A 7500-nucleotide genomic window follows, 5' to 3' on the forward strand; every position below is an offset into this window, starting at 1 on the left:
CCCCCGCCCCCCCCCCGCTGCCGGTTTGCGCGGAGCCCCCCCTTCCCGCCGTTGCCTCTTGCCGCTACCCCCCGCCCCCCCCCGCTGCCGGTTTGCGCGGAGGCCCCCCTTCCCGCCGTTGCCTCTTGCCGTTACCCCCGCCCCCCCCCCCGCTGCCGGTTTGCGCGGAGCGCCCCCGCCTGCCGTTGCCTCTTGCCGCGGCCACCACCGCCCCCTCCACACCCCCGGGCCCCCGTTACCGGTTTGCGCGGAGCCCCCCCTCCCGACGTTGCCTCTTGCCGCTGCTGCCACCCCCAGCTCCCCACACCCCCCGGCTCCCGTTAGCGGTTTGCGCGGAGCCCCCCCTTCCCGCCGTTGCCTCTTGCCGCTACCCCCCCGCCCCCCCCCCCCGCTGCCGGTTTGCGCGGAGCCCCCCCGCCTGCCGTTGCCTCTTGCCGCGGCCGCCACCGCCCCCCCCCACACCCCCCGGCCCCCGTTACCGGTTTGCGCGGAGCCCCCCCTCCCGACGTTGCCTCTTGCCGCTGCTGCCACCCCCAGCTCCCCACACCCCCCGGCCCCCCGTTACCGGTTTGCGCGGAGCCCCCCCTTCCCCCCTTCGCGGGCTGCCGCTTCCCTCCCGGGCTGCCCGGCTGCTCTCTAACCCCTGCGACCGAGGCGGCGCTGTTAGGGCGGCCGTGCCGGTGCCCCTTGCCGCAGCTAGCCTCTCGCCGCTGCCCCTCCCGTCCGTCGTCCCCCGTCCCCAAAAACTTGCTGCTCTCCACGCTGGAGCCTGCACGGGGGAGGTTGCGCTCCGCTCCTCCGGCCCTAAAGCCGCCCTCGCCCGCCCCCCCGGCTTGCCGCTTGGCTCGGCTGCCCGCCCGCCCGCTAATCCCCCCAACGCCCCCACCCCAAAAACACCCCAGCCCTACCGCATGCCGCTCCCCCTCTCCCCGCTCTCGCTGACCGCTGCCACCCCCCCCCCCACCCCTCCCCCCCGAAACAAACCCCCCAGCCCTACCGCATGCCGCTCCCCCTCTCTCCCTAGCCTGCCCCCCCCCGCCGTCGCTTGCTGCCGCCGCCGCCGCCGCCGCCGCCGCCGGGACCCGCCTCGGTCTGGTGGCGCGCGCGCTCGGAGATCCCCGGCTACCCGTCCGTCCGTCCCTCCCTCCCGCCCCGCCCCGGGGGAGGGCCCGGGGCAGCGCGGGCAGGCGGGGAGCAAAAAAAGGCGCGGGCGCCAAAAAACGTCGGGGTCCCGGGGTGGCGGAGGGGGGGCGGCGGCGGGGGGCGGCGGCGGGTACACGGCGCCGGGTCCAGGGCGCCGGGTCCAGCCCGTCCCGGGGCGGGGACAGGTGGTGTCGTCCGTCCCCGCCCCCGTAACCTGCTCTGAAGCATCCGCTTCCCGCCGCGGTTCGCCCTCCACCCCCCCCGCCGCACACGCAGCTGCCGCTTCCCGCCGCCTCTGCCCCCCGCCCCGGGATCAACCACCCGCCGGGTCCAGCCGGTCCCGGTCCCGGGAACCTGCTCCCGGGGCCAGCCGGAGCCACGCCCCCTCCTCTGACGCTTCCAGCTGCCGCCTCCCCTCCCACCCCCCAAACTCACACTGGCCCTCGCCGGCCCGCCCACCCGCCTACCTGCTTGCCCGCCGCCGCTGGGTGGCGTGCCGGACACTCTCGCACACAGGTACACAGACAGGGACACAGGGACACAGGCACTCGGGCACACAGGGACACAGGGACACAGGGACACAAGGACACAGGGACACAGGCACTCAGGCACTCAGGCACTCAGGGACACAGGGACACAGGGACACAGGCACTCAGGCACTCAGGGACACAGGGACACAGGGACACAGGGACACAGGCACTCAGGCACTCAGGGACACAGGGACACAGGGACACAGGGACACAGGCACTCAGGCACACAGGGACACAGGTGGCGGGCCGGAGGCCTCTCTCCACTGTGTGGCAGGGGTCCAAGAGCCACCCCAGCCCAACCCAGAGGGTCTTTTGCACCTCTCTAGAGGCCACCCAGAGACCCCAGGCCGCAGCAGAAGCCTCCCCCGCATGCTCTGCAGGCTTCCGACCCACCCCAGGCCGCACCAGAAGCCTCCCCCGCAAGCTCTGCAGGCTTCCGACCCACCCCAGGCCGCAGCAGAAGCCTCTCCGTGCCGGGGCCGCGGGGATTCGAGCCGGTCCGGCCGCGGCCGGGATCCCGGGCCGGACGATGGCTTCCCGGGCCGGTCCCGGTCGCCTCCCGGGTGACGTTCACCGAAGCGGCTGCCGGCTGTCTTCGAGCCCCCCCCCCCCTCCGCCTCCGCTGCCGCTTCTCCCCGCACCCCCTCCACTGCCTCCCCCCCGCCGCCGGCGAACGAGTCGCCGGATCTGTAGGGTGCCGGGAGCCCGAACGGCGAGCGGCTCCGGCTGCTGCCGGGACCGCGGGGATTCGAGCCGCTCCGGCCGCGGCCGGGACCCCGTGCCGGAAGCCGGCATCCCCGGACGGCCCCGGGACGGCCCCCGGTCGCCGGCCGGGTGACGTTCACCGAACCGGCTGCCGGCTGTCTTCGAGCCCCCCCCCCCTCCGCCTCCGCTGCCGCTTCTGCCCGCACCCCCCTCCACTGCCTCCCCCCGCCGCCGGCGAACGAGTCGGCGGATCCGTAGGGTGCCGGGAGCCCGAACGGCGAGCGGCTCCGGCTGCTGCCGGGACCGCGGGGATTCGAGCCGCTCCGGCCGCGGCCGAGACCCCGTGCCGGAAGCCGGCATCCCGGGACGGCCCCGGGACGGCCCCGGTCGCCGGCCGGGTGACGTTCACCAAAGCGGCTGCCGGCTGTCTTCGAGCCCCCCCCCCCCTCCGCCTCCGCTGCCGCTTCTGCCCGCACCCCCTCCACTGCCTCCCCCCGCCGCCGGCGAACGAGTCGGCGGATCCATACCGTCCCGAGAGCCCGAGGCGGCGGCACCCAGTGCGGGTCCGGCCGAGGCCGGGACCCCGTGCCTGTCGCAGGCTTCCCGGGACGGCCCCGGAACGGCCGCGGTCGCCGGCCGGGTGACGTTCTCCGAAGCGGCTGCCGGCTGTCTTCGAGCCCCCCCCCCCCCTCCGCCTCCGCTGCCGCTTCTGCCCGCACCTCCTTCACTGCCTCCCCCCGCCGCCGGCGAACGAGTCGGCGGATCCGTAGGGTGCCGGGAGCCCGAACGGCGAGCGGCTCCGGCTGCTGCCGGGACCGCGGGGATTCGAGCCGGTCCGGCCGCGGCCGGGACCCCCGTGCCGGAAGCCGGCATCCCGGGACGGCCCCGGGACGGCCCCGGTCGCCGGCCGGGTGACGTTCAGCGGAGCGGCTGCCGCCAGTCTTTGGGCCTCCCCCGTGCCGGGGCCGCGGGGCTTCGAGCCGGTCCGGCCGCGGCCGGGATCCGGGGCCGGACGATGGCTTCCCGGGCCGGTCCCGGTCGCCTCCCGGGTGACGTTCACCGAAGCGGCTGACGGCTGTCTTCGAGCCCCCCCCCCCCCCTCCGCCTCCGCGGCCCGCTTCTGCCCGCACCCCCCTCCACTGCCTCCCCCCGCCGCCCGCGAACGAGTCGCCGGATCTGTAGGGTGCCGGGAGCCCGAACGGCGAGCGGCTCCGGCTGCTGCCGGGACCGCGGGGATTCGAGCCGGTCCGGCCGCGGCCGGGACCCCGTGCCGGAAGCCGGCATCCCCGGACAGCCCCGGGACGGCCCCGGTCGCCGGCCGGGTGACGTTCACCAAAGCGGCTGCCGGCTGTCTTCGAGCCCCCCCCCCCCTCCGCCTCCGCTGCCGCTTCTCCCCGCACCCCCTCCACTGCCTCCCCCCGCCGCCGGCGAACGAGTCGGCGGATCCATACCGTCCCGAGAGCCCGAGGCGGCGGCACCCAGTGCGGGTCCGGCCGAGGCCGGGACCCCGTGCCTGTCGCAGGCTTCCCGGGACGGCCCCGGAACGGCCGCGGTCGCCGGCCGGGTGACGTTCTCCGAAGCGGCTGCCGGCTGTCTTCGAGCCCCCCCCCCCCCTCCGCCTCCGCTGCCGCTTCTGCCCGCACCTCCTTCACTGCCTCCCCCCGCCGCCGGCGAACGAGTCGCCGGATCCGTAGGGTGCCGGGAGCCCGAACGGCGAGCGGCTCCGGCTGCTGCCGGGACCGCGGGGATTCGAGCCGCTCCGGCCGCGGCCGGGACCCAGTGCCGGATGCCGGCATCCCGGGACGGCCCCGGGACGGCCCCGGTCGCCGGCCGGGTGACGTTCAGCGAAGCGGCTGCCGCCAGTCTTTGGGCCTCCCCCGTGCCGGGGCCGCGGGGCTTCGAGTCGGTCCGGCCGCGGCTGGGACCCCGTGCCTGTCGCAGGCTTCCCGGGACGGCCCCGGAACGGCCGCGGTCGCCGGCCGGGTGACGTTCACCGAGGCGACTGCCGGCTGTCTTCGAGCCCCCCCCCCCCCCCGCCGGAGCCGCGGGGATACGAGCCGGTCCGGCCGCGGCCGGGACCCCGTGCCGGAAGCCGGCATCCCGGGACGGCCCCGGGACGGCCCCGATCGCCTCCTGGGTGACGTTCACCGAAGCGGCTGCCGGCTGTCTTCGAGCCCCCCCCCCCTCCGCCTCCGCTGCCGCTTCTCCCCGCACCCCCTCCACTGCCTCCCCCCGCCGCCCGCGAACGAGTCGCCGGATCTGTAGGGGGCCGGGAGCCCGAGGCGGCGAGCGGCTCCGGCTGCTGCCGGGACCGCGAGGCTTCGAGCCGGTCCGGCCGCGGCCGGGATCTCGTGCCGAACGTCGTCTTCCCGGGACGGTCCCGGGAGGGCCCCAGTCTCCTCCCGGGTGACGTTCACCGAAGCGGCTGCCGGCTGTCTTCGAGCCCCCACCCCTGCCGTGGCCGCGGGGATTCGCCCCGGTCCGGCAGCTGACGGTTCCCTGTGTCGGACGCCGGTTTCCCGGGACTGCCCCGGGACAGCCCCGGTCGCCTCCCGGGTGACGTTCACCGAAGCTGCTGCCGCCTGTCTTTGTCCCCCCCCCCCGTGCGTGCTCTCCTCAGGCGGGAGGTAGACGTGCTCTCCCTCGGCGAGTAGACGTGCTCTCCCTCGGCGAGTAGACGTGCTCTCCCTCGGCGGGTAGACGTGCTCTCCCTCGGCGAGTAGACGTGCTCTCCCTGGGCGAGTAGACGTGCTCTCCCTGGGCGAGTAGACGTGCTCTCCCTGGGCGAGTAGACGTGCTCTCCCTGGGCGAGTAGACGTGCTCTCCCTGGGCGAGTAGACGTGCTCTCCCTCGGCGAGTAGACGTGCTCTCCCTCGGCGAGTAGACGTGCTCTCCCTGGGCGAGTAGACGTGCTCTCCCTGGGCGAGTAGACGTGCTCTCCCTCGGCGAGTAGACGTGCTCTCCCTGGGCGAGTAGACGTGCTCTCCCTGGGCGAGTAGACGTGCTCTCCCTGGGCGAGTAGACGTGCTCTCTCTGGGCGAGTAGACGTGCTCTCCCTGGGCGAGTAGACGTGCTCTCCCTGGGCGAGTAGACGTGCTCTCCCTGGCGAGTAGACGTGCTCTCCCTCGGCGAGTAGACGTGCTCTCCCTGGGCGAGTAGACGTGCTCTCCCTGGGCGAGTAGACGTGCTCTCCCTCGGCGAGTAGACGTGCTCTCCCTCGGCGAGTAGACGTGCTCTCCCTCGGCGAGTAGACGTGCTCTCCGCGGAGATCGCGCTTGTCGCCAAGGGGTCGCTGTTGCGCTCTGCCTCCGCCTACGTCATCGTACAAGCCGGCGTGATTTCTGCGACCTGCCGCTGGGCGGAGGTCGGCTGGTTGTGCGCTCGCGGAGCTGACGGCCCTCCAGTTCCGTATATGAGGGAACGAGTGACGCCGAGCACTCCCAGGGCAGCGCTGCCGAGCGGCTGCTCCAAGCCACCCGCCAGGCGGCTGGGCAGGGGTCCGTCTGGCTTCTCGGTGGCTTTCGCCCGGGTCAGAGAGGGGACCCGCGGGGCCGAACAAAGGCGCGGCGGTTTGGAGCGGCCGCTGGCGCACCCTCAGCGGTGTTGGATGGGTTTCGCTCGTCCGTGAGCCGGAGCCCAGCCCGGGCTCGGCAACGAAAGCGGGGAAAAGAAAAAAAGTTGACGAGTGGCTGGCGCCGGCCACTGCCGAAGTGTGGAACCCCCGAAGCGAAGTTTGCCCGGTGGGGCACGGGGGCAGAGAAAGCCGGGGAGACGTGGTGCCGGCGTCGGTCCCACCAAGAATGGAAAGCAAGTCCGTCCAGGCACGGCGAGAGAGAGCCCGGTAAGGGGCAGAGAGAGTTCCCAGCACTGGACCCTCTTCACGGGGGTTCCCCCCCATGGCCAAAGCCGCAGCCCGCGGGGGCACGGCATCTAAGGGAAAAGCCAGCGGCGGTGACTGGCCACTCGTATGCTATGGAGCCCGGCATGGGGGGAGGAGGGCAAGCCGGTGCCCCAGCACGGCTTCCTCCTGGCTCCAGAGGGGCGCCCCGTGATGGAGATGTAACTCGGTGCAGCTTGAGGGAAAATGCAAGCCCACATTTCGGGGAGGCAGAGGTGCCCTGTGAGCCGGTGCGGCCCGGTGCAGCTTGCCCCCCCCCCCCCCATCTCTGGAGGGCGCCCCGTTTGCTCCTCCGGCGTGTTGCCCGCACGCCGAGCCCCGTGCCTGCTGGCTGCTCCCGAGGGCGGTGGCGGGTGCGCGTGGCTGTGTCTGTCCCAGAAGAGCGAGGCCGTGGGGCCTCCGCTGGCTTCCTTTCCTTCTGTCCTTGTTGATCGATGAGGCCTTTCGGGTCGCGTCGGAAAGGGCCCCCGGCCGGCAGGGCAAGGGCGGTCTTCCTTTCCACTTCGCTTCCCGTCGCGTGTGAGGTGTCGTCCTCGTTCCCCCAGCCCCGAGCGGCTCGAGCGGGGGGGAGCCGTGGCGTTAGCGGCCCGGCGCGTGCCTTGCCGCATCCTCCCCTTTCCACCTCCCCCCCGGCGCTGGGGCAGGGTTCGGGGACCGGTCTACCGCAACCGGCTTTGTGACTGCTGCGTGGCCCCGTGAGTTTTCAGGTGTCCTAAAACGCGTGAGGCGCCGGTGTCGTCCTCGGTTCCGGGTACCCGCGGGTGCCGGCCGCGAGCAGCTGCGTGTGGCGGGGGTTGGCCGAGCCGAGAGCGAGGCGGCGGCGTCGCGAAAGTTAAAAGGGGCTAAAAGCGGCGCCGCGCGTGAGGCCTCACCTGCCCGGGTGGGGTCCCCGAGGGTTCCTCCCTAAATGAAACCTCTAGCCTGAGAAGGGCGGCTTTGTGGCCCGTACCCCCGCCCGCTGCCGAGCGAGCCGCCCCGGCTCTAAGGTCCTGGCGTGCCGGGGGCGCGCCCCGCTTCCGCGGGTCGCTGTCTCCTCTAGCACGTCCCGGTGCTCCCGTGGCAAGGCGGGGAGAGAGACGAGGGCCTTCTCCCCGCCGGGCGTGTCGGTATCGCTCGCTTCCGCTGCTGCTGCCTGAATCGTGCCCGGGATCTGGCAGCCAGGGGCCGGCCTCGGGGGCGGGGGAGCCCCAGCCGGCCTCTGTGGCCGCGTGGAGTCGGGAAGCG

This window comes from Melanerpes formicivorus, unplaced genomic scaffold, assembly GCF_026170545.1.
Source record: "Melanerpes formicivorus ecotype bairdi unplaced genomic scaffold, bMelFor1.0.p_v2 SCAF_305, whole genome shotgun sequence".
Lineage (NCBI taxonomy): Eukaryota > Metazoa > Chordata > Aves > Piciformes > Picidae > Melanerpes > Melanerpes formicivorus.